At 45.7% G+C, this 27695-nt stretch overlaps 1 pseudogene across 1 annotated transcript in view; it reads left to right on the top strand.

Moving 5' to 3' along the window:
* Positions 1-26373, top strand: part of LOC119185732 (DNA topoisomerase 2-alpha-like) — a 31497-nt pseudogene extending 5124 nt beyond the window's left edge. Inside the window, exons 3-8 of the transcript XR_012886614.1 lie at positions 9170-9433; positions 9906-10100; positions 11045-11385; positions 12075-13233; positions 23410-23823; positions 25400-26373. The product of XR_012886614.1 is annotated as a DNA topoisomerase 2-alpha-like (transcript). The remainder of the gene's footprint in view (positions 1-9169; positions 9434-9905; positions 10101-11044; positions 11386-12074; positions 13234-23409; positions 23824-25399) is intronic.
* Positions 26374-27695: the final 1322 nt, after the last annotated feature.

The raw sequence follows: 27695 nt of genomic DNA, 5'->3' as shown, positions 1-27695 counted from the left end.
GTCATTTTTTTTGTGCTAGTTATATATGTGTATCCTTCAATAAACTTTCAGTTGCTAGTCTGCGCTTGTGTGCATTCCTGCTCTGTTTCTGGTCACTTTTTCGCGCAGTTTTATAGTCGCAATGGATTGAGTATGCGAAAGTTTTCTCCCGCAGCATCGGCAAGCCCCCATGTTACTCGTGTAAACTAGCGCAGTCAGTGCTTTCTTTGTCTCTGTATTCCTAGATGTTCCTCGACATGAACTTGGTCCACCAACTCAACTTATAACAATGCTGCCGCTCGCCTGAAAACTGTGCAGCAGTTTTCAGGGAATTGGGGGCTGCACATAGTTTTGTATATACGTAGTGACAATGTGGAATCGCCACCATCGTTTACTTGATGTCCACTCATGCCCTTGGACGAACATGCTCGAATTCTGAGATTAGTACCAGGCAAGGAGGTCTCAGTCTTTTCCTTCAGGGACTTTCACGAGAAAATATCATTTCTGTATTTATTTACAACCCAGGGAAGATGACAGCGGAAGCTAAAGGATGATCACATGAACATTCTCATCTTTGTTCACTGGAGAACTATAATGCTGCGAATCAGCTTCTTAGAAACGTATTGATTGGTGGCTTATGGAAGTATACAATCTCCAAGGAGAAGCCATGGAGCTTGGATGATACAGGATATGACTGAATGACACTCTGTATCATTCATTCATAAACAACCACCACACCTCCACCTGCGTGCATCCCTCTCACCTGTACATCTCTGTTTTTGTCAAAGCGCAACTCACGTAAGCCGAGAGACAGTGCAAAAACATGTAGCAAGTGCTGGCACACCACCCTGTATTTGTTCGCAGCAGACGATGCATTGCAGGCATCGCTGGTTGCATGGTAGAAGTGGGAGCGTAATTCAGCAGTGCTTGTTTACGTGCCCTGACTGGTTATTTGGTTCACCAATAGGTGACGGCAAAAATCAAACATGTTTTCTTTTGCTGTCTGTTGATGGCGCTGAAGGCGGCGGCCGCAGAGTGCCGGCCATGTGCTCATGTGTTTCCTTTCATAAAAGACGACAAAGTACATCTCAAGGTCTTGTGTGGGAACGTCTTTGTTCAGGCTGTTGCTGTTATAAAACGTTGTCCATTATTGATTAACATGCCTGTGATCTTTGCTGTTACCCACCGTCGCTGTGTTCTTGCTCTGGCTCTAGGTTTAAACTTGCCGTGGTAGTGCACCAGCTTTTAATGTCATGAAACATGTACTATGTGAGAGATGCCTGAAGTACACTTTGCCAGCATGAGCTAATTATCTGTTCAGTGTCCATTCAGAGCTCCAGCGCATCTCCACAAGTGGCCACAAAAACATTTATTACAGTTTCTGCTCCAGACAAAGTACTACCCACTATAATCATCATCCTTTGCCTGTCCGATGGCCACTGCTGGAGTAAAGCCTCTCTCAATGATATCTAATTTACCGCATCTTTTGCGATTTTATTCTTGTGAATTTCTTGATTTCATCACCTCACCCTATTCATCGCTTCCCTCAGCTATGTAACTCACCCCTCCCTTAGTATCCATTCTGGCTTTAACTTACTACTAATTGTGCGTCCTACGAATTACGTTTCCCACCCTTTGCATTTACTTTTCCCTCCTTAATCTCACTATGAATATTGGCTATGCCTGTTTACTTTCTTATCTATCATAATGTGACGAGCCAGCGCCCCCACTCCTTTTTTCAGATCTGAAGTAAGTGTTAATGGGACCCCTTCCAAATCTAGTTGGATTATCTTTCACCATGGGGGGGCGGTGCTCAGTATTTTTCGGTATTCTCTTTTCCTTTCCATTCCATCGCTCACTGCTTGGTCCTTTGCTTTTACAGCGTAGCTGTATGTAACTAAGCCATTCGTAACTCTGCCAACAGTCACCTACGTCGCAGCTACCTATTCAACAGAAAAATATCGTCGTCATAAATGGCCCCAACCTTCAGTTAAAAAAAAAATTGATTGTGGCCATGCAGACTAAGCTAAACATCAGCTGGCTAACTGTGCAAATTGGTTGGCATTACTGCGAGCCTGAGAGTAATATCAAGTATGAACGTATCTTAAGTCCATAGTTACCTACCACAAAACCCCTAGCAGGTGTGTGCCACAGAAATTGTGGACCCCACCACTCACCACTGGTCCTCTCAACAAGAAAGTTATAAAAATGAAATTAACAAAACATATCTAAATACACAAGTAAACCTACGTTCTGCTCTTCTGGCCCTGTGAATTGAAGTGGAATTGCTTTAAAAGAGCATACGCTAAAGTAGAAAATTATAAATCAATTTATATATAAATGAAAAATAAGTTGCTACACAGCAGCTATGCTGGTCATCCACTTTCACAGAGTGCAATGGCTCATTAATTTTTTCAAGATTAATTTTTTCGCCGATTTTGATCAGCTCATTTTGAACGCTCGCTGATGTGTACTTTGCGTTCTTGGCGCTCTTGTTGAGATGTGCTTGCAGCGCGTGGTCCCTAGCGTTGACGCGAAACCTGAGGAGGTCCTGAGAAATCCCTCGTTGCGATTGTTTACCTTGCAGAGGCAAATAATGCATGCCACAGAAAAGCACAGCCGCTGTAATGGAGACCAGTTTCGGCTTATTGCATTCTGTTTCTTCCTTTACGGCTGTGTCCAGCTGCAGTACGACATCGGTTGCCTTGTTGAAGAGGCGAAGAAAGTTGTATCTTCTTTCGGTTGCATCCTTGTGCTATTCGCACTTTTCTTGCTCCTTGGCGGACTTGTGACAGATTTTGTACTCAGTGAACTGATGATCAAAGCTCCTTGTCGCCCTTTCCCCGTCACTGGCTTGAAAACGACACATTGGTGGCAGAGTGCAGCCTTAAGCACACCGAAACACGCAAACCACGGATACTGTGATAGCCACGCCGGTCGAAATGCCCTAGCTTGATCCAGCTCTGCAGCATCCGCTTTATAAATGCCCGGCGTATCTGGAGGCGTCCAAGGGCTAATTCGAAGTTTCTGTTTACGTTTAAGTCATTGTCTGCAACTAAAAAAACGGGAACAATAAGTGTTACATTAGCTAGCGTCGGTGTGGAATCACCGTATTGTTCTTCGCGATTTACATTTCTTACAAGTTTGCCCCGCCGCGGTGGTCTAGTATCTAAGGTACTCAGATGCTGACACGCAGGTCGCGGGATTGAATCCCAGCTGCGGCGGCTGCATTTCTATTGGAGGCGGAAATGTTGTAGGCCCGTGTGCTCAGATTTGGGTGCACGTTAAAGAACCCCAGGTGGTGGAAGTTTCCGGAGCCCTCCGCTACGGCGTCTCTCATAATCATATGGTGGTTTTGGGACGTTAAACCCCACATATCAATCAATACATTTCTTCTAAGTTTTACTTGAAATTGTTACTGGACCCATACATGCCGGAAATTCGCACATGGCGCCACTTTTCAGGAGTCATTTCAAAACATATATTTGGTACACGTTTACTGCAAGGCTAGCGATGCTGGATGTGGGTAAAAATAATTCGGTACCATCGGACAATTTAGCGACCATTATTTAACTGAAGTTGTGAAAATATCTCAACCTTTTCTATGTGATCTTTAATATAAAACTCAATGCTAGATATGGCTTGGTGAAACCGATAGTCAAATATTGATAGCAACGGGGCCGTCAACAGCCTTGCAAACAAGTAAAATATACAAAATTGTACGTTCCTTTTTTGATAACTGCCACAAAAACTTCCATTCATTTTTGTCTTCGGCGCAATCTTGGGTGTGGGACAGAAACCGGAGTTCGGTTGGCCTTATTTGAGAACTGTCGGTATATTTTGGTCCCAGAGCTTATCAATAAATTTGTCGTTAGTCTTAACATCACGAAAGGCGTTATCTTTGCAGACTAGAACAAAAAGCGTAGTCAATTGAAAAGTTCTTGGATAGCATCTACTTATGAGAAATTGTGTGCATATTTTCGAAACTAAGTAAAGCGGTAATTGTCGTACCCTTTTGAGTTAACTGATCGTTTAATGAAGGTGCAGTACTGTGCATCGTGATGATGAGCCTTCCTACATGAACAAGGATGTGATACTCCTATGGAACTTTTATTTTAAACTAATACGGTGCATGTTGCAGTTTCCTTCGGACGATTACATCGTCACGAGTGCAGGTTGCAGCATCTGGCTCCCCGGTACGAGACCGACAGGACCATCTGCTACGCAATGTTAAACTTAAATTGCTAGCTTTTTATGAAGCTAGCCCAAATCTGGTTTACCACATTAAGGGCCAAAACAAGGAGCACACTAAGTAATTAACACAAGAGGCATGCATGTTGCCGGTTAGCTGACCCCTATAGTGGGGCATGCTAAGGCCGGGACCACGCTGAGTGCTTGTCCTCAAAGAGTAAGGAAAAAAAAAGCAATGAATTGAATTCCAATAGCCTTTTTTCGTTAGAACTGCCGGTGTGATCAAACATTTTCTGTGGCAAAGACTGTATACTGTTTGCTGTGTGAAGCTTACCTGCGGGAGTTGATTTGAGGGCACAGCCGATGTCGAGATGGTGCCTCGATGTTAGAGGCTCTTCAAGTTTGGTGGAGGTGCTATAGAAGTATCTTTGGATTGAAAATCGTGGTACCGCTCGGAAAGTTATATCTTCTTCGTCAAACGTGGCGCAGTGTCAGTATCGGTTTTCCGTTTAAAGGAGCCTCTGGTGTCCATTTTCGCTTTACCGTGGCACAGTACAACAGCTCTGCAATGCTCATGGGCGAGCGTTTACTATAGTGCTGGGACGCTGCGCCCTTCCCCAGTGAAACTTTTTCTTGTTCTGTCGGGTGCGAGCTATTCTGTTCACCATGGCGGTTACATATTGGAGCAGTGAGTAGTGAGGTTATTAGAGAAGGGGTTCCGAGAGCAGACACTTCGCAGAAGTTGGCTTTTTTAAATGTTTTTCGCACGAATTTTTTCACAGACTGGTTTCCTAGTTCTAGGCACGTTCACCCCTCCAAGTATTCCAGCGAAGGTGCGCGAAACGTCTTAAAAAACTACTGTGCAAATTTCATGCCTCACAAGCCGCGTTTATTGCATGCAACAGAACGAGAGGCGTTGTTTCTGTCAAGCTTACCCCGTTTTCTGCCCCCTATCTGCCACGCGGGGTCGGAGGGTGTGCTCGCAGATAAGAACTTACTGTGCTATGGGAGTTCTTATCGGTAATTTGATGATGGTGAGATTTCTGAATGCTAGAAAAAGTTCATTTTATTTTTCACAAATGGGTTAGGTGGCTGAGCATGTTTTGTCCTTCAATGTTGAACTGTCTCTCTTCTGTCGTTTTTGCTATCGGCTCTGTCCGGTTCAGCAAGGGGCAGTACGAGCTTGGCCGTCATCCCTTTCACGGGAACATCACGCATGTGTCCAAATAGCCCCACCTCTCGCTTCACAAGGCAAGTGTCGGCAAGAGAGACTATGACAATTCGGACAAAATGATAGATCTTCAACATAATCGAAGCAGCTATGACAAAGGGCCGTCGTTACTCTCCCTTTGATTTAGGGTCTGTGAGTTCAATTACCCCTCGAAATCCATTCCGCCTGGTGCGTTAGTACAATACACCTTCTTTAAACTTTTTCCTTGGTGAGTTGGTTCAGCAAACTCATGTAAATAGATGCGATGCACCAGTAGTTGCATTCATGTAAACAAGTAATAGTACAGAAAGTTGGACGAATTGGTTTGAGGACTGCTGACCCCGCAGGTCGCGGGATTGGATCCTGGATGCGGCGGCTGCATTTTCGATGGAGGCGAAAATTCTGTAAGCCCATGTGCTCAGATTTGGGTGCACGTCAAAGAAATCTAGGTGGTCAAAATTTCCGGAGCCCTCCACTACGGCGTCTCTCATAATCGTATGGTGGTTTTGCAACGTTAAATCCCACATACCAATCAATCAATCGGTTGGTTTGAGGACATTCTTGGAAACATTTTGGCACGCACAGAACAGACGAAAAAATTGCCCGTTTGTCTTCTTGTCTTTAGTTTTTATTTGTTGTGTGCACGCCGAAATGTTTCTAAAAATGTCAAGTAAACAAGGTTATGGTAGAGTTTTCGTCCCAGGGACCCCTAGCCGTTGGGGTCCCGCATACTTTTGTGCTCCTCCCGTGTTTCTGCTGTTCAGCAGCTGCACCCAAGCAGAGTGGCAACTCTCTGCTAAGCTTCATGGTGAAAGAGTAAGGGAGAACCCCCTCTCCCCCCCAAAAAGGAAAGGTAGGATCGACTGCTAAATGGTAAAAATACTTTGTATTTCTGGTCTCTGGTTGAGGCTCTTCGTTAGGCTAATTTAAAGTCTCTCCCCGCGTTTTCCTTCTCTCTCTTTACACCAGCGTAAGCTGAGGTGCCGCCATGGTGTTTCTGCTGCTTTTCTGGTTCATGGGCCCACCTCGTATGCTACGCAGTCCATGAATAAGATGGAATAAATAAAGCTCGCACCACCTGACGCGCCCACCCCGCCTCATGCACGCTGTCCCACCACTCGGCGGTCGACTCTGTCGGCAGCCCGGAGCGCAGCAGCGAGCTGCCATTCCTCGCGAACTTAGGACAAAGCTCAAGACAACACTTGTGGCACGAAGAAGAAAAGATTTAATTTCTTGCGGGTGCAAAAACAACATAGAAGGAAAAAGCAAAAGGAGGTGGCTCGATAACTTCCTCTCAGAAGTTCTGAAATCGGAACTAGGCGGCGGTGGCGGAACAATGGTTGGCACTGCATAAGAAGGCGGCAGTAGACGTGATGGAGGCGCTTTACCTCATCCAGGTTAAAATATTTTAAGCGGGAAAGCGCTGTGTATCAAAGAACACAGGCATAGCTCATGCAAGGTCAAAGAAGGTCGTCTGAAGAGAACATTTTGGTTTCCAATCAAAAATATGCCAGGGGCAGAATTTGCAGGGAAAAAGGCTTTCACAGGTGGATAGCGTGAATTTAAATTTGCTGGTGCCTGGATATTCGCGCTCTCAGAGAAGAAAGATCAGTAGAAAGGTTTCTCGACTGTCTTTTTTTTACATCATGATGGAAAGGACCATTCTGGGAAGTCTCTGGTCACTGATGTCCGCAGCAAAATAAAGAATGGACTTCGGGAGAGTGAGCGAGAGTGGTGGTGGTGGGGGGGTCTGGTGCCACTTGGGGGGGGGGGGGGAAAGCAACTGCCTATTTTCCACTAGGCGTTGCACCGTGCTCCGTGCCGGGCTGTAGAATTTAGACGCCATCTTCTTCTAACCACTACCACCACCACCTTTTGCAGCCTCGCCGCGGTGGTCTAGTGGCTAAGGTACTCAACTGCTGACCCGCAGGTCGCGGGATTGAATCCTGGCTGTGGCAGCTGCATTTTCGATAGAGGCGAAAATGCTGTAGGCCCGTGTGCTCAGATATGGGTGTACGTTAAAGAAGCCCAGGTAGTCGAAATTTCTGGAGCCCTCCACCATGGTGTCTCTCATAATCATATAATGGTTTTGGGACGTTAAACCCCACATATCAATCGATAAATCAATCAATCACCACATTTCGCACTCCCTTGTCGACCCCCCTACATCGCAGCATTCTGAAAGCCTTTTGGGTGCTCCTGTTCAACACGAGTACTTTAAAAAGCGTACTTCTCAGAACATGCAGTGTTGATGTTACCGGCATTGTCAATGAGCGAAAATTCTCACGAATGCAAAAATTGAAAATTCAGATGCCCCACTGGAACCGAGCGCAAGCAGTTTCAAGTATTGAGGCAGTTTTAATAAATGAAGTGTGATAAGGTAGAACATTTGAGAACGCAACAGTCAAATATTCTCAGTAAAATAGCGCCGCAGAAAACAGACCAGATGAGGAGGACACGCACACAAGGCGCTTGCGTGTAGGTGTCCTTCTCCTCGTCTATTGTTTCATCTGATGGTGTTTTACTGCAAGTATGAACAAACTAGCCTAAAAGCACACCTTGTCTAATATTGTACCACTTCACGCTTCAATGCTTCTCAGTGTAGAATATTTGAATTTGTACGTAGCAGTCAAATATTGAACCACTTCACTCTGCAATGCTTGAAACTGCTTCGGAAAAAAACGCCAAAGGAGTTTCAAGCTTCTGCAATACGGGCGTCATGTCAGGCAAGTGTGCCACGTACTTTGAAAATCAGCGCAAGAACAGCAGACACAAGACGAGAAGGACACGGTACGAACACTGTGTCCTTATTGTCTTGCGTTTATATACTACTCACGCTGATTTTCCAAGTATGCATACTTTTAAACTCGCCCATCTTTCTACCTTACTGCAAGTATGTGACGTTAACAGATTTAATATTGCGTGACAAATGTATCATTGAAACAAGCTTAACACCGTGTGAATACTGCAACAAGTGGGTAATTTATAGCTGTCCAACCATTACAAAACCCTTGCCTAGGAAAAGAATAGAAATGAATTGTACTCGCAGCAGCTGCCATTGACAATGGGCTCGCGAAATAGATGGAATGACTTAGGGATAGTATTGTTTTACTAAGTGACGCCATAAAGCATAGACAAACATGTAACTACACATAATGGATAGCCAATGCTTTCAGTTGGTCTTGAAGTTGTGGTATGAAAAGAAACTCCCTACTTACACTTAATACCATGCAAATACACTGCGTGAGAACCGAAGACATACGAAGCACACTAGGTGTTTAGGGTCTAAACGAATGCTCAGCAGTAAGGAGTTGTATAGTGATTGCATTATGCATATTCGTTCCAAGTGAATCGGGTTCTTGCTAGTCGGCCATCTAAGAACCCCTGTTACACACAATCTCCATTAATGTTTTTGATTTAGATCCGCTGACAATGTTATTGGCTATTTTAAATTTCAAAACTGCATCGCTCTTGTATTTCTCACGAGTTTTTTTTTTCAATATCGCAAAGGCAGTCTAAAAACTAGTTCAAGCGAAAACTGAATCGAAAAAAAATGCTGAGTCGTAGTATGAGTTTTGAGGTCTCCTCAAAGACTAAAAAATGCATTCAGATGTTCTAGTGGAGGGCGTCGACAAGCAGGTTTTAGAGTATTTAAAGCTAAGCTGTGATGAATGCTCACAGTGGGGGAGATGCTTTGTAAGGCAGTAAAACCTGCCGTGCATATTACGTCAGTTGACATTCTTTCGGCTCACTCCGAACCTTTTTCTTTTCTGTGTGATGGTGTTCAAGCTTTTTTTCACCCAGGTCTACCTGAACGGTAAGCGGCTGCCAGTGAAGAGCTTCAGGGAGTACGTGCAGCTGTTCCTAAAAGACCAGGAAGACGAAACGGGCAATCCGCTCGTTGTAGCCCACGAGCTCGTCACCGACCGTTGGGAGGTGGCCGTGACCTTGAGTGCCTCGGGCGAGTTCCGGCAGATAGGTTTCGTTTACGGCATCGGCACCACCAAGGGAAGCAGTCACGTTGACTACGTCTCCGACCACGTAGTCAAAAAGGCAAGTATCACAGGCATCTTTGTCTCTTTCAGCACAATGACATCTGCAGCATAAAAGAGTACTGAACATTGGCAAGTCTGTACCACTTTTGTACAGATTGTAACACAATCTGTCCTCAGTCTTTCAGCAGATATGAGGTTACGCGAATCCGATCCTCACCAGCAGCTTTGCCTCTTTGCATTCCCTCCAATAGCTCTTCTCAGTTCTCTCATTACTGGTGGGATGTCATAAGGATTACTGCTAGGTTTTACATTATGGTCATGGTTGTCCCGGCCACTGTACATATCTCTGTAAAACTCCTCCGCTACTTTAACTATCCTATTCTTATTGATAGTTACTTGTTTATTTGTTTATTTATACCTCTGGTTTTTTTGTTTGACTGTAGTGATGCTTTATTTGCTTTATGATAGACTCGCGTGGTTGCTATTTGTGTTCACATATACGGGCACTAATTATACTTGACGTATCGCAGGTTTTGGAAAACCTCAAGAAGAAAAACAAAGCAGGTGTGAAGATACAGAGCAAGCAAGTCAAGGACTACTTGTGAATGTTCATGAATTGTCTCACTGAAAATCCAACATTCGATTCCCAGACCAAGGAGAACATGACGCTGCCTGCGAAGAAGTTGGGCTCGAAGTGCGAGCTCAGCGACAAGTTCTACAGTCAGGTTTGTTAGTCATTTATTCTTCATCAGCCGGATATGTGTATGCAGTTCCAAAGCAGCAGTGTTGACAAGCAGCAAAAACGACGATGTACTGAGCAGAGCAGAATATTGATGATCGTTTTGGATAGTTCAATCAACTTTAAAAAGCCACCATTTTTACTCTAGCATTATGCATATAGCACTATGAATATATCTAGGTTTAGTGGTCCTAATGAATAATATTGACAGGGTATTATTGGAGTTTATAATACATTGGCACATTTCAGAGCTTCATTGAGCAATGTTTGGCTGAAAACTCGAGCAGTGCTACATTGTATTAGGCGCGCAATAAAGCCATATCCTGAATGTCATGTGGAGACCATTGCGCTTGTTCGCCTAAATGTAGTGTGTCACTATTTGACTGGATTCCCCGCAGCCGTTTTGATGCATCGCACGCATTTGTGTGTCCCCGTGACGCAACCTTTTTTCAAGGTTGTCTGAGAAAAATGCGAAGGTGCAAAAACTCGCTTACAAAATTTTAGTGCAACTGTGTCGTACGTATTTGCGGTGTAGTCCTATCACTTCAGAAGTTCTATAAAATGTAGTTTTGTAATACAGTAATCAATCAAGTGTATGATAAATATTACCAACAAAACCAAGTGTAAATGATATAGAGCAGAAAGGATGAGCTCAATATTTTCCTTCTCGACCTCACTGATTGTTCTCACAACACTGCTTCGACCTGATTGATTTTTCATGCGGCATTCGAGTGCACGTTAAAGCACCCCAGTTGGTAGAAATTTCTGGAGCCTTCTACTATGGCGTCTCTCGTAATCATATGATGGTTTTGGGACGGTAAACCCCACATATCGATCAATCATTTTCACATGTCTATGTTGTTTAATGAATTTGTTTTTTTTGTTGACGTAATGGACGTTACCTAAAGCGTAGTTCGTTTCACACTGCAGATGCTCAAGCGCGACGTCGTGGAGTCCGTTGTGTCATGGGTAACTTTCAAGGCCGAAAAACAACTAGGCCGGAAGTATTCATCCAAAAAACACTCCAAGCTTAAGGGCATTCCAAAGCTGGAGGATGCCAACGACGCTGGTACCAAGAACTCGGTTGACTGCATGCTCATCCTGACCGAGGGAGACTCGGCCAAAAGCCTGGTCGTGTCGGGCCTGTCAGTGGTGGGCCGTGACAAGTTCAGCGTGTTTACACTGAAGGGAAAGATGCTGAATGAGCGGGAGGCCACCCACAAGCAGATCTTGGAAAATGCCGAGATCAACAATGTTATCAAGATCATGGGCCCTCCAGGTCAGTAATTTTGCCTTCGACGACTAACATACAGTGGTAACGACAACGGAAAACACCTGATCTTACTGTTTTAATTAGTTTCTTTCACTATGAAAGATGACTTGAAATCGCCAAACAATGCACTAAAGTCGCCCACATAAATGCTCAGAGCATCGCTAGATGCTACTTTTGTATACTAGATGTACACTTACGCAGCAAAAATGTTTCATCTTATTTCAAAATGCGCAGCATGTTCGACACGATGAATGGTCCAGATGCTCCACTTTACGCATTTTTTATGGGCTGAAACCTTCTTCCCTGGGATAGGTAACGGCAAAGGCTAAAGCGGTCATTACAGCCTGAAGTGTGTAGTAAAACATCCTTACTTAATCATGTTCCTCCAGGAGTGTTAATAAAAGCTGTTTTGTAAAGTGCGTCATGTCAATTGCATCCCTGCAAAGGCGTACGAGCTTCACCTGCTCCCTGAAGTTACTTTGGAAGGTATATAATACAAGGCAAAGTAGATTTCTGAATGAGTATATGTCTCGTTTAGAGTTAGTGTTTCTGTTTGTTCCGTAGACCAAAAGCGATTATTTGATTTAACCTTTACCAGCAAGCGCTTTGTAAATACTCAGCTCGGGTAACACTAGATGATACAAGTATGCAATGAATGACAAAAATCGACACATCACTCCTTTCTGATCTGCAGTACAAGAAAAAGTACGAGACATTGGACGATCTGAAGACTCTTCGGTATGGTCACCTTATGATGATGACAGATCAAGACCAAGACGACTCACACATCAATTGCCTTCTCATCAACTTCATCCACCACAACTGGCCGTCGCTTCTCAAGCTTCCGTTCCTCGAGGAGTTCATCACACCCATCGTGAAGGCGAGTCGCGGTAGCAACGAGCTGTCTTTTTACTCACTGCCAGAGTTCGAAGAATGGAAGACCATCACCGACGACTGGCTGCGCTGGAAGGTCAAGTACCACAAAGGTCTCAGCACTAGCACCTCCAAGGAGGCCAACGAGTATTTCACTGACATGCTGGGGCACCGAATCACTTTCCGGTACCAAGGCAACGAAGACGACCACGCCATAGAGTTGGCCTTCAGCAAGAAGATGATCGAACAGCGCAAAGACTGGCTCCACAGTGGCATGGAGGAGCGCAAGCAGCGTTGCGAGATGGGTCTGCCTGAGCTCTACCTGTATGGCAAAGACAAGAGGAATGTGACGTACCTTGATTTCGTTAACAAGGAGCTCTTCCTGTTCAGCAATATGGACAATGAGCGTTCGATCCCGTCTCTGGTGGACGGGCTTAAGCCGGGACAGCGCAAAGTTCTCTTCACTTGTTTCAAGGCCATCAACAAGCGCGAAATTAAGGTCGCCCAGATGGCGGAGTCCGTGGCCGAGCATTCTGCTTATCATCACGGCGAGGCCTCCCTAATGTCGACCATCATAAACTTGACGCAGAATTTTGTCGGCTCCAACAACGTCATTCTGCTACAGCCCATCGGTCAGTTTAGCACAAGGCTGCAGGGTGGCAAGGACATGGCCAGCCCTCTATATATCTTTACCATGCTATCACTCGTGGCACGTCTCATCATTCCCACTTTGGACAACCCAGTCTTGGAGTACTTGTACGATGAGAACCAGCGTATAGAGCCAGAGTACTACATCCCGGTGCTCCCCATGGTTCTCGTGAATGGTGCAGAAAGAATCGGCACCGGCTGGAGCACAAAGATGCCCAACCATAATCCTCGTGATATAGTTGCCAATCTGCGGAGGATGACCTCCGGTGATGAGCCGAATATACTTAAGCCATGGTTCAAATACTTTTGTGGATCCATAGACCAGGTGAGGCGGCTTGCTTTAACACTGTACACACACAAATGCGCACACACATATACATACATACACATACACACACACACACACACACACACACACACACACACACACACACACACACACACACACACACACACACATATATATATATATATATATATATATATATATTGCCGCAACAGGTTGGCCACGTTCAAGTAGCCCGCCGCAATCATCGTGGCAAGAGCACAAGCAAGACCCGGCTGGCATGCGCCACGCGTTCGTGCGCTCCGGCAACGAGGAAGAGGAAGATAGTTGTATCCTGTCCACTCGGCTACTCGGACTTGAACACCCCAGTTTTTAGAATTGTGGGCACAAGTTCGCCCTAATAAATACGCTTGTTTTTTAACCTGTCTGCCTCAGCATCGCTACATTTCTGGTGGAGATGCTGGGTATGAATCAAAGCCCCGCGATCTCAAGACAGCGTAGCCCTGACGACTAGCGTATCAATCCTGTAGAAGTGACTCCTGTACACCAGAGGGCAAGTCGCCGTCTTTGAGGTGACTCACCTGAGTTCGGTCCTCTTCACTTTACACCAAGGGGAATTAAAACGATGGATGCCACCACTATGACTACCCAGGTAACACCGGCACAAGTGTTCATTAGCCAACCGCACCAGCCGCCAGTATTCCACGGCCACTCGTACGAGGATGTTGAAGATTGGTTGGACCTGTTCGAGAGAGTGGCGAGCTTGAATGGATGGGACGAAACAGAGAAGCTCCGTCGCGTACACTTCGCCCTGGAAGACTTCGCAAAGACATGGTTTGAGAACCATGAAACCTCGTTGTCTACCGGGGAGGTATTTCGTCGACAAGGGGTGGCTACGTTCGCGAACATAGACTGGAAAGAAAAGGCAGAGGCTGCTATTCAATCGAGGAACCAACTCACGAACGAGAATGCTGCTATGTACATTGAGGACATGGTCCGTCTGTTCAAGCGGGCGGATTACAACATGGCAGAGGATAAAAAGGTGCGCCATCTAATGCGCGGAGTGAAGCAAGAGCTGTTCGCCGTTCTCGTCCGCAACCCTCCAAGCACAGTTGCTGAGTTTTACTCGGAAGCGACAGGCATCGAAAAAACACTGGAACAGCGGGCTCGGCAGTACAACCGGAATCTTACCTGCGCATCTGCACAGGTATTCTCCGGAGGCGTGCGAAACGACGTTGAAGTCCTGCGAGAGCTCATTAGATAAGTTATTAGAGAAGAACTGAGCAGACTGCAAATGCCCCAGACTCCAACTGCACTATCCATTACGGACGTTGTTCGTGACGAACTGAGGCAGGTGATACGAGAGCCAGAGCGTGAGCTGCAGCCGGTTCGACCTATCCGAACATACTTTGAGGTTGTCAGACAACTCACCGTACACAGGAATGCAGCAGTTGCGATGGCGACGACTCTTCTTCCACCTGCGGCACGCAGCGCACCTCGTCCGCGGGAACCAACAGCTACCTATCTGCCCCCAGGAGCACGTAGCACACATCACTATGTGGAGCGTAGGCCCAGGAAAAGTGACGTCTGGCGGGATCACGAGCGCAGGCCACTGTGTTTTCATTGTGGAAAAGCGGGTCATCTGTACAGATTCTGTCCTTACTGACAGGCTGGATTAAGAGGCTTCCCGTCGTATGCACCGTGCCCACGAAATGGTGAATGACCAGCGGAGATTGAGGAGTACTTGTCCCCGCACCAGAACTCGCCAACTACGTCAACACCGGTCACGGTCACCATCGCCTATGCGCTACCGGTCCTCCAGCCCGCGTAGACCTTCAAGGCAGCCTGGTCATCGCCCTCCAAGTCCACTCCCGGAAAATTGAAGCAGGCGACCTGTGGAGGTGAGGCCGCTGATAACGTCAGTTACGAAGATCCTCCAATATGGTTTGAGGGTGATGACGGTGTATTTCCGGTAGATGGGTGCAGCAACGAAAACGTTACTTCAGATTTGCGGTTGAGAATGGAAGGATGGGAGTTGAATGCCTTAGTCGACACCGGTGCTGATTATTCAGTGATAAGTCACAAGATGGTGAAAAAGCTAAACAAAGTTGTGACACAGTGGAGTGGATCGCAGATACGCACGGCAGGCGGTCACATTATTACGCCCCTTGGCAGATGCACTGCAAGACTTGAAATACGGGGCTTTATTTACGTGGCTGATTTCATTGTGCTGCCAGAATGTTCAAGGGAACTCATTATAGGAATGGATTTTTTGCGAGCTAATGGCGCCGTAATTAACCTGCATAGATCCAGCGTGTCGTTTTCGACTGAACCAGCTATACCTGTGGAGGAATCTGAGGAACGACGCCTAACTGCTCTACGCGTTGTTCATGACGACGTAACTGTGCCGCCACGCTGCAGTATAATGGTGCTCGTAGAAAATGACACATTGTACAACCGCGAAGGCATAGCGGATACAAATGTAGGGCTGTTTTTGAACAAAGGTGTCTGCGTAGCTAGGGGTCTTGTTCACTTGACGAAAGGCCGTGCAGATGTCCTACTCACAAATTTCTCCAATGAACTTCAACACATTGCTCAAGGCACGGCTATTGCCTATTTTCACGACTTCTGTATGGCGACTGAACTATGCAGCTTAACGACATCAACCACTCGACCAGTGGCCTGCAACATCGACACATCCGTGAATGTCAATCAGGGCCTTCCGGACAGTCAAAAGAAACAGATTTACGCCTTGGTAAAAGAATTCTCTGATTGCTTTTCAAGTGCCTCGAAGGTCCAGCGCACGTCAATCACGAAACACAGAATTATAACGCAAGATGACACGAGGCCTATATGCCAGCATCCACATCGGGTGTCACAGAAAGAACGGGAAATTATCAAAAAGCAAGTGGGGGAGATGCTTTCGGATGATGTCATCCAGCTTTCGAATAGTCCATCGGCGTCCCCCGTAGTGCTCGTTAAGAAGAACGACAACACACCTAGATTCTGTGTCGACTACAGAAAACTGAACAGTGTAACTAAACGAGATGTCTATCCCTTGCCACGTATCGACAATACACTAGATCGGTTGCGATCCGCAAAGTTTTTCTCCTCCTTAGATCTGAAAAGCGGATATTGGCAAATAGAGGTCGACGAGCGGGACCGCGAAAAAACGGCATTCGTAACACCAGATGGCCTCTACGAATTTAAAGCGCTTCCATTCGGCCTCTGTTCCGCACCAGCAACGTTCCAGCGAATGATGGACAGTGTCCTTGCTGTATTGAAATGGCAGTCATGCCTAGTGTATTTGGATGACGTGGTGGTATTCTCTGCAACGTTTGACAAACATCTAGAGCGACTACGCACAGTATTGGAAGCCATCCGGTCAGCAAAATTGACAATCAAACCCGAAAAATGCCACTTCGGCTTCGAAGAGCTGCGATTCCTTGGACATGTCATTAGTTCCGATGGTGTTCCTTCTTATCCCGAAAAGACAGTCGCTGTTCAGAGGTTCCCCACACCCAGAGACAAAAAGTCAGTACGTCGATTTTCGGGCTTATGTGCCTACTATAGGCGATTTGTTGAAAATTTCTCAAAGATTGCGGATCCTCTTACAAAACTGACGAAAGACGACGTGCCCTTCAGATGGGAAAGCGAACAACAGAAAGCTTTTGACGAATTAAGAAAACGACTACAGTGTTCACCAATACTTGCCCATTTTGATGAGACAGCCGACAGTGAAGTCCATACCGATGCCAGCAATATCGGCCTCGGCGCCATCCTTGTCCAATGGCGAAATGGTCAAGAGAAAGTGTTATCCTATGCCAGCCACAAACTATCAAAAGCTGAGGCTAACTACTCTGCAACTGAAAAAGAGTGTCTCGCAGTCATCTGGGCAATAAACAAGTTTCGACCATACTTTTATGGTAGACCGTTCAGAGCTGTCAGTGACCACCATGCTCTATGCTGGCTGGCAAATCTCAAGGACCCGTCAGGTCGACTAGCAAGATGGAGCCTCAGGCTGCAGGAGTATGACATTACGGTCGTGTACAAATCTGGAAGGAAACACAGCGATGCCGACTGCCTGTCACGCTCTCCCGTCGATCCAAGTGTACCTGAAGAGGAAGACTTCCCGTTTCTAGGCGTTGTCGACGCATCTGAAACCGCTCAACTACAACGAGATGACCCGGATTTGCTGACACTTATACAACACCTGCAGGGTCTCGACGTTCAAGTCCCTCGCATATTCTCCAGAGGGCTCTCCGCGTTCTGCCTTCGAGGAAGTGTCCTTTACAGGAGGAACTTTGAACCTAATGGCGAAACGTTTTTACTAGTCGTGCCCACAGCCATGCGACAGGAAATTCTGCATGCACGCCATGACGAGCCAACATCTGGCCACATGGTGTGAGCCGAACATTCGCCAGGATTCGTCTGAAGTACTATTGGCCTAAGTTGCTCGCATCAGTGCAGCGCTACGTGAAAACTTGTCGTCAATGTCAACAGCGCAAAACTCCAGCCGTAAAACCAGCCGGCCTTCTCCATCCAATAGAGCCTCCGGATGCCCCATTCCAACAATTCGGCATGGACTTCCTAGGACCTTTCCCGACATCATGTGCAGGCAAGAAATGGATTGTCGTTGCTACAGACTATCTGACCCGTTATGCTGAGACTGACTTTCTGTACAGTGCGACAGCTGCCGAAGTTGCCAAGTTCTTTGTGAACAACATAGTGCTCAGACATGGTACACCCATCGTCATTATTACGGATCGGGGCACCGCATTTACTGCAGACCTAATGCAATGCCTGATGCGCATGACAAATACCGATCACAGAAGAACAACGGCGTATCACCCTCAGTCAAATGGCTTAACCGAACGCCTCAACCGAACTCTGACCGACATGCTATCAATGTATGTCGATGTTGAACATAAACAGTGGGATGAAATATTACTCTACGTAACATTCGCATATAATACAGCCGTTCCAGAAACAACCCACGTTGCTCCTTTCAAACTAGTATTCGGCCAAAGAGTGACCACCCCGCTAGATGCCATGTTACCACTACAGGACGAAAGCAGCTATCCACCTGACTTAGATGACTTCTTGCAAAGAGCCGAAGAAGCACGGGAAATGGCAAGATACCGAATACGCCACCAACAGCACGTCGATTCTAGTCGGTACAACAAGCGATGCAGTGACGCACTTTATCATCCCGGTGACAAAGTGTGGATATGGATACCAGTGCGCTGCCGCGGACTCTCTGAAAAGCTTCTTTGCCGATACTTCGGCCCTTATGAAGTACTCAACCGTATCAGCAACGTCACTTATGAAGTCAGAACCGCTGGACACGTGACTTCAAGACGCCGCAATCCCACGGAAGTGGTACACGTAGTCTGCATGAAACCCTATCATGACAGATCGTCGAAAAACGAGTGAGAGAGCGCATGTATCTTTTCACTGTCTTGAGCATCGGGACGATGCGTCTGAGGAGGGGGATAATGCCGCGACAGGTTGGCCACGTTGAAGTAGCCCGCCGCAATCATCGTGGCAAGAGCACAAGCAAGACCCGGCTGGCATGCGCCACGCGTTCGTGCGCTCCGGCAACAAGGAAGAGGAAGATAGTTGTATCTGTGCCACTCGGCTACTCGGACTTGAACACCCCAGTCTTTAGAATTGTGGGCACAAGTTTGCCCTTATACATACGCTTGTTTTTTAACCTGTCTGCCTCAGCATCGCTACAATATATATACACACATAAATATATATATATATATATATATATATATATATATATATATATATATATATATATATATATATATATATATACACACTGTTTTAATCTACTAAAGATATTTATTTTTCCATCGTTTCAGCCACAGAGCAGCCTTCTTCAAGGAAAACATGTGACTGAAATGCACTTTTATTAAGTAGACATGGAATATAAGGAAAGCCTAATACATGATCTGTAAGTATCGCACAATATTCACTGCAGTAAGTTACTGTAGTAATGCCGTGACAGGAGCATGGCGTAAAGACATCACTGGCGTATTCATGGAACATCACGAGAATAGCATACAGTTGAGCAGCTAAGATAGACAAAGAAAGAAAATAATTTCAACAAGCAAATATAGCAAACAAAAAAGCCAAATGTCTGATTAAATAACACAGGATGCGTTAATTTGAAGGGGTACGAAGATCCAGCACAAAAGAAACGCAAAGAAGAACGATTGAATGAAAACGTGTAGCCGAAATCTGCGTATACAGCGATTATGAGTAGACTGTGATATGCTGCTTTGATTTAATGCTGTGCTGAATGAAACGCCAGCTTACTTGAATTTTCTTTATGCTAGATGAGAGAGCTCTGAACTTCCGTATGAGGAATGACTCGCGAACTTGATTCTAGTATAGTAGCTCCTAATTCACCGTAATAATGACCGGGAATATTAACGGGCCTGAACAGAGGTAGATTGGGCAGGCTTGTGGCATGCGTCTTACGGTTAGTAAAACGAACTCAAAAAGTGGTTTCAATTTGGCGGACATATTGAAATTATCAGAGTATTCAAACATGTACAAATGAATGTATGCTACGCTGGAATTTCTCAAAATGCACGTCCTCTACTTTGTAGTATATATTATCAGCCTGACTACGCCCACTGCAGGGCAAATGCGTCTCCAATGTTGCGCCAATCAACCCGAACCGGTATTTTGCGGCCCCGTTATACCTGCAAACTGCTTAATCTTGTCTGCCCACCAAATTTTTCCTCCCACGCGTTTGACTTTTCTTGGAATCCCATCAGTTATCCTTAATGCCGTGCAGTTATTTAGCGTATGTGCTGCATGGCCCATGTTCATTTATTCTTGATTCTAGCTGTGATGTCCTTAATCACTGTTTGTTCCTTGATACACACTGCTCTCTTCCTGTCTATTAAGTTTACACCTGTCATTTTCCTTTCCATCGCTGTCTGCGTCCTCCTCAATTTCAGCTGAACCCTCTTTGTATAGTCCTCCAGGTTTCTGTCTCATAGGTACATATACCGGAAGTATGCAGCTGTTACATACTTTCTTCGTGAGGCATAGTGCTCCATGCCATCCTTGTTATTTTAGTTATTTTACTTTCATGCTTCGGCTCCGCAGTTACTACCTGTTCTAAGTAGACATATTCATTTACAACTTTCAGTGTCTCGCCACCTATCGCTAAACGCTGTTCTTTGCCGAGACTGTTGCACATTACTTTTGTTTTATGCATGTTATTTTTAGACTGCTCTTCGATTTCTGTGTCCGGTAATCACGAGCGGCAATGCGTCCCATAAGTTACTCATCAATGCAATGCCATAAGCGAATCGCAAGTTAATAAAATACTCTCAACTCTTATCCTTACGTTTCTAATCTGGGGCCCTAACAATCTCCTGTAAATGCACGGTGAATAGCATTAAGGAGATCAGGTATTGGGTTTCTGTCACTTTCTTGATAGACTGTGGTAGCGGTGAATCCGCTGTTGATTCCTTCCGGTATGTTAGTTTAGGCTTCGTTGATTCCCTGATTTCGCAGTACCTCTTATTAGATTAATTACGATACTTGCCATGCTCTCACTAAGGCGATATTACTCTTTTGTTGCCCACTTTTTATGGATAAACAACCTGGCTCCTATTTCGATTCTGTCAGCTAAGCCACGATAGCATAGGACGTGTTCGTTATTCATCAATGCATAAACCTCATGTGTCCTAACTTTGTTGAGACTTATGACATCTCATTTAACACCCCCTAATTAGTCGAATATCGCAGCTACGCTCTCCAAAATAGATTACGTTCTAGCGTTCAACGTAGCCAAGTTTAGATTCCTATCACCGCCTGTCGGGACACAGAGATTTTTAGCACCCTTCGCTGCAGTGCACGTCTGACCGCCACCTTGGTCAGTTGCTTCGCAGCCGCTGGGGACTGAGAGCCAAGGGTTAATTGGTACTTTCACAAGGGAGGTAGTGGCGAAGCACTGCACCAGGGTGACCAATCCTGCTGTGGTGAGGGAATGAATTACTTGCTGTGGTTGCCAGTGAGGCCACACTCCAAGCCGTTTTTGTATGTGCAATTTCATCATTAGGCTTTTTTCGATCCGGCTGGGAATTGTACGGCACCGGGATTCAAACCATGGACCTCTTGCATGCGAGGCTGATGCTTTACCTCTATATAGGGGTTGTGCCGCACGTTTTTAGCACTCTTGCATTTTACATTGACTACGGATCAGTTCTCAACTCGACAGTCCTCATAGTTCGCGTGGCCTTCCCTAACTCTATGAAACTCAATACTTCTCCTTGGAAGAAAGTTTTCTTCGCTTCTAAGAACATCTGAAATTTTGGAGGCTAAAATTTTCAGTGTCTGATTTTTCAGACTATCTGCCTGAATTCCAGGTCCAAAACAGCATAAATTTTGCTCACACCTCTGCCACATCTGTGATCTTCATATTGGAACCCATATTTTCTTGAGTCAATACATTTGTGAGTGTAGTGAAGCATGAAACGCAGCCTTGCCACAATAAGAGTGTAATAAGTTTAAGCATATTAAAATTTTGAAGGGTCCATATCTGATCGGACATTGACTGTGACAAATTCGACCATAGTGGTGCTTGAAAGGCAGCTCCGCATTCCAGCTTTCACACCCATTTTTATTACAGAATTTTTAGTTGTGGTATTAGCCTTCCGTAATTTGACCACATCAATATATTCCGCCATTACAAAAACAGACTCTATCAGTGTGCTGTGCGCTCACGGCCTTCGGTGATTCGAAAGCATTGAAAGAGTTCAATTCCCTAGTACCTAATCACTTACCTCATGTTCAATTAGTATGGATACCTGGGCATAAGGGCTTGTTTGTAAATTAAACAGCCGATGCACAACGAAATATGTGTAAGATAGACCAGCTATATTACTCCAACAGCTTTCATAGTAGCGGCGATATCTCTGAGGCAAATGATGATGCCAGAATTCTCGACACCATCTCTAAGAAATTCCCCATATTTTAATAATCTATTGACACTGTGGAAAACATAATGTCATGACAGAGGTATTTAAGTGACAATCACTAGGTTACGCTGTCGTGTTCCACCATTAAATTTTGATTCATACACATCCGACGACACACTCTCCACTGTTTTTTTTGTAGGAGAGAGGCAACTATAGAACACTTTCTGATCTCTTGTCAAGAAAGTTTTCTGCACTAAGAAATATATCTAGAAACGCCGTTACACATCATTAAATTAGATTTAACTTCAAATTTGCTATCTATAGATACACTTACCCTTGGGCACAGCAACAGGAAAGTATCCGAGGCCGTGCTAGATTTCATTAGACAGATTCGCACAATAAATTCAATTCCCTAGGTCCTTAGTTAATCAATATAGGCTACAGGGAATTTTCTGATATAGTAATAGTTTATTTTCATTCCGGTATGAATTCATTTGCGTATTGTTTTTTGCCTCAAGAATGATTAAAAATCATTTTGTGGTTACAAAACGAAATATTATACTCGTTTATAGGATATAAATATTTTTTCTAAGTTGCCCGATTAGTCGTGGATCCCCAAGGGTGGGTGTGGACCAGACCTGTAGGAATTACGTCTTGTGACGCAACTTTCCGCTTTGCCAGCCCTCCTTGAATTACTTCCAGCGCGCTCGTGGGTACGAGAAGAAAGCGACGAATTCCCAACTCTGGTCGTACTCGATGGCTTCCAAGCATTTTTGCAGCAGTGCATTCGTGAGGCAACGAACTCTTTGAATGAAGCCATTCTATAGTAACCTGGAAAAGTGCTGCAGGGCCCCTTTAATTCATTTGATTGTTCTGTGTGGTAATAAATTTGTCTGCGCTGCTGTCGCTCGGGTCGAAGAGCAGAGGTTCATCGTGAGTGGCGAGGTGGCCGTGCTCAACTCCACCAGCATCGAAATCACGGAGCTTCCGGTCCGGGTGTGGACTCAGGCGTACAAGGAGATGGTGCTGGAGACCATGCTGCACAGCTTATACATGATAGGTGCGGAAGTGTGCGAATGAAGTTTTATGTGAGACTGCAGGTGCTTTGTTGATGTATGCGGCGACCTGTTTGGTTGTGTTAATGTCAGCAGACCACTAAAGTCCTTACCGTGTTCGGAAAACGTTGCCGTGCCCCTTTATTACCCCATACGCTAGATCGACACCTAGGACTGCTCTCACATATGCATTTATCTCGCAGGCAGTGGCGTCTAATAAGGCCGAAAGTGAGACGAAGCCCACGGCGTTTGCGGAGCGCGTTGTGCAAAAGGTCGAGTGGGAAGCGAAGGCAAAAACCACCGGAGCGCGCCGCGGGGCCGCCAAGAAGGCGACCAGCGATGCTGCTGTCGATGGCCACGGGGATGTTGGGGACGGCAACGCTGCAACGTTGACCAGCTTCACCAGTCCTGGCGGCCTTGAACAGGGAACAGAATCCGCACCCACCAAGGCACCACTGCGTAAACAAGGAGGCGCCACTAAGGACACGTCCTCTATGACTAAAACAAAGTCCAAGAAGGGAAAGAAGTCACCGTCGGGCTCCGATTCTTCGGGAAACGACGAGCCGCCCAACAGCGTGGGTTCAGAAGACGACCTCGAGCCTGTGGCGGGCCCTTCAGTAAGTGCAACGCACTGGTTGTAAATACGAAGCACTGGTAACAATTATAACGTATAGACACCAGGAAATAGATGGGAAAAAGCACGACGTTTTATTTGTGTCGCCGAAGTCTCAGCTTTTTCCGTTCCTCTGGATGTCTAAATGTAACAGTGGATGAAAAGAAACGCGAACAGTGCGGCACACTGTTTTCATCACACTCTGACCACAGTGGCGCACGCACACACGCCCACGCACGCACGCACGCAAAATCCATAATGGTTCTTGATTGCATACTGGATGACAGTAGTGACATTTTATTAACAACCAGTCTAGAGCCGCTTGGAAAGTATTGCGAAACAGTGGATGATGTAGATCCCACACTGCTTGCGTTTCTTCCCATTGCCATTGCACATGTATCTTAGCTCCTGCTTAAGTAGGTATATCACTAAATTAGAAATGGAATTTGCATGAAACTAGAAGGCGGAGAAGGTATGCATCATCGAGATAGTTGGCGAGCGGGGGTCCGCCTCAAACGACAAAGCCTGTTGAAAAGCAAAGGCGTGGGCTTCAATTAAAGGTATGTTGAACGGCACTTGTGCATGGCATTAGATACACAGGAAGAGTATAATTAAGAGACTTGCAGTAGGTGCACTTTTACCTGCGACTAATGTTTATTTCTGGTCATACAAGTACTTTGACAGCGCCAACACAGAACAAGCCCTGGGGACGCTTGCAGACATGTGTATACGATTGAGCGCCCTGTCCACCGCCTCTTCTATTTTTAGAGGAGGCGCTGGCACTGTCACGCCGTGCAACACGTTTGCCATAACGGTCCGTAAGCAACATTTGATCACAACAGCAGTGAAATCACGAGCACAGCGTCAGTTTTTTTTAATGTGTATTGCCTCAAGATACGTCTGGGCATGCGTAAATGACGGGATGGACTAGCTGTACAGAGACGCAGAAAAATCGCACTTGCTTTGTACTTCTCTTGTTGTGTGTATTTCATATGTTTTCCCAGTGGACATAATCGATGTGAGCCAAGGTTGGAGCTAGACGCCAGCAAACTGTTTTATTTTCAGTCAAGGTCGTTGTTTATGTGCTCTGTGGTTGACGCCCACTAAAGACTAAAAAGAGCTCACAGAAAAGACATGAAATGTAGCAGGAATCTGTCTGTCTGTCTCTCTGTCTGTCTGTCTGTGTGTGTCTTTGTGTGTGTCTGTGTGTGTGTCTGTCTGTGTGTGTGTCTGTCTCTGTGTGTTTCTGTCTGTGTGTCTGTCTGTCTGTGTGTGTGTCAGTCTGTCTGTGTGTCTGTCTGTCTGTGCGTCTGTCTCTGTGTGTGTGTCACTGCGGAATAGTATCCCCACTTCGACGTAGTGTATGCGCGAAAATGACAGGAGCCAAATGCTATTGGATTCTGTCGAGAGATCTTCAACGTGTAAAAAAACGCCTGTATACACAGTGTTTAAATTTAAGTGGGAGATTCTTTCTGACCAAATCGTCTTTTTCATTCTTTCCCACAACTTCTTTGGTGTATCTCTGCGCAACTTGGACCATCCCACCTTACCAACTTTCAATCTCCCCGCACGCTACGCAGCATCGCCAGCAATGTGAGGCTCCACAACGAGCACATTCTCGGAAGAAGCTCGGAGCCGCGGCTAAGACAAAGCAGCGCGACACCATCGGTGACGAAGGTGACACGGACTTCGTCAAGCCACCCGCCAAGAAACTCGGCGCAGTTTCTCGGGCACACAAGAAGGCTCCAGCGGACGACTCCGAGTCCGACCCTATGTCAGCTCTGAAGAAGGCAACCAATAAAATGAGGGTCCTGTCGTCCTCCTCCTCTGCGGACGATGACGACGTGCCTGCCGTGCCGTGTTCAAGTCCCGCCAACGGAGGGCGCTCCAGGGCAGTGCCGGTAAAGTACTATTTAAAAAGCGAGAGCAGTGACGGATTATGAAACACCTCATGTGCTGAGTTACCTGTGGTATACTGCGTTCTGATGCTCGCGCCTCCACCTATGCATAGAAGAGACATGTGCGAGCTTCGTGGTGTGTACATCACATTGAATGGCGGTGTGACCGACTGACATTTTTTGCCGCTTTCATCATTGTGACTCTATAATGTTCTGGAATTCTGCACGCGAGTGCAGTGGCCCACTTGGTGACAAGTGTTCCTTATCCTGCAGACTGTCTCAGTGTGCATGTTTGCGCTCCTTTTTTTTGTGTCCGGCAGTGACATGTTCTTATGGTTTCACCTGGCAGAGGACCCTTTGTAGGAGACGTGCAGTAGCGGTTTTGCTGACGGGCTTTCGTCACCGAAGGAAGAAGCAGAGGGAAATTACCGAAGATTTGCCGATTTTGCATGTGCATTCTTTTTTTGGCTCTGTAGGTTCATGCACCAGGTCGATGACATTGTCACTGTCGAGCAGGTTACAGGGCGCCTTATCGCGCTAGGTACCCAAGTGTTGCAATTTTAAAATTTTTAACCAGTTTTATATGCATGTTGAACCATGTTTACTTCTCCACAATGGAGGAAGCGAGAATAAATGGGCTGCTTTTTTTTCCTGCAGTGATTTTAAATTAGTTCCAGGAAGTGCCTCACATAGCTACTGCGCTGGCAACCTCTCCTGCTTCTTTATAATACCTTGCAGTTAAAATCAAGTCAAGTGTTTTAGCTTTGACAGTACTGGCTTGCGATCAGTCGTAATATGTTTGCAACATATTTAAGGATCCACCTCTTTACTTGTTCTGTTTGTTGTTATTTGCATTGTAGTGAAAAAGGACCCCGTTCAGTTCTCGCTGCTGCTGTCTTGACGCCGCTGCCGCTTTTAGTCCAGTGTTCACATTAGAGCATTTATTTTTATTTGGACAAATATATGGTCGGTGTACGAATTTCTCGGGCAAGACATGCTCCAAAGTGTCCACTGGTGGCGCAGTGTATGGGCGCGTCGACTGGTTCGCCCGCGAGGACTGTGCGTTGCGCACTTCAAAGGCTTATTCACAATACCAATCGACACTCGCTAAATGTGCTAAAAAACGCAGGCGTAATTTTACAGTAGAAAACTATAGACTGCAACGCAGAATGCCTGGGTTCCGCTCCGACATCGGCGAAGTCTGTAAAGGTTTATTCTGAATTTCATTCACGGCTATCAACGTGATCTTTCATTGACATTATATCTATGCTGAAAACGACTTTCTTTAATTCATGATGAAACAGGTTTAATAGGCTTGCTCAGTGAAACAAAGCACCACTAAAAAACAAAAAAAAAACTGGCGGGGAGAAGTGAGTTCTAAAAAAATACAAAAAAATACGGAATATGCACAGTGAGAAGGTAAAAAAAAAGTTAGCCGAAATTGATTCACGTTAGGCATTGCCCTGCACTTCCGTGAGGCACAGCAACAGCAATTGCAAAAAAAAAAAATCAACTCATCGCGATGTCTTATTTTACGCGGCCGCGTCTGCGCTGGGATCTGAGTGCCAACAAACGCCATTAGATATTAAAGCAATAGGTTCTATGTCCTTTGATCAATATGGTACGTTCCAAGGGATGATAGTGTCCAGAGAAAAATAGTCATGCCAACGTAGGAATCACTGTGCTTGAGTGGCCATACAATAGGCTCGTGAAAGTAGACGTTCCGGTGTAGCACGTTGCTGCTATTGATAGCTCTGTCACTGCTTATGTATTTGAGCGCAGGAAAGAATAATGTAAAAATGGGTACATCAATAGATTTTCAAACTTCTTTGATTCCTTTGCAGCAGTATACGGAAGTTAACATACCTTGATAGAAATGACTACAAAGCACTCTTAGAAAAGCTATAGACTAATTCCACTGGACTCGCATCACGAAAATGCGGTGGCGCTGTTGTCAGGCATTTCGTGGGAGTATTGT

This window comes from Rhipicephalus microplus, chromosome X (genome assembly GCF_043290135.1).
Source record: "Rhipicephalus microplus isolate Deutch F79 chromosome X, USDA_Rmic, whole genome shotgun sequence".
In the NCBI taxonomy this organism is placed as follows: Eukaryota; Metazoa; Arthropoda; class Arachnida; order Ixodida; family Ixodidae; genus Rhipicephalus; species Rhipicephalus microplus.
The sequence above is the reverse complement of the archived record's forward strand: the minus strand, read 5'-3'. Positions and strand labels throughout refer to the sequence as shown.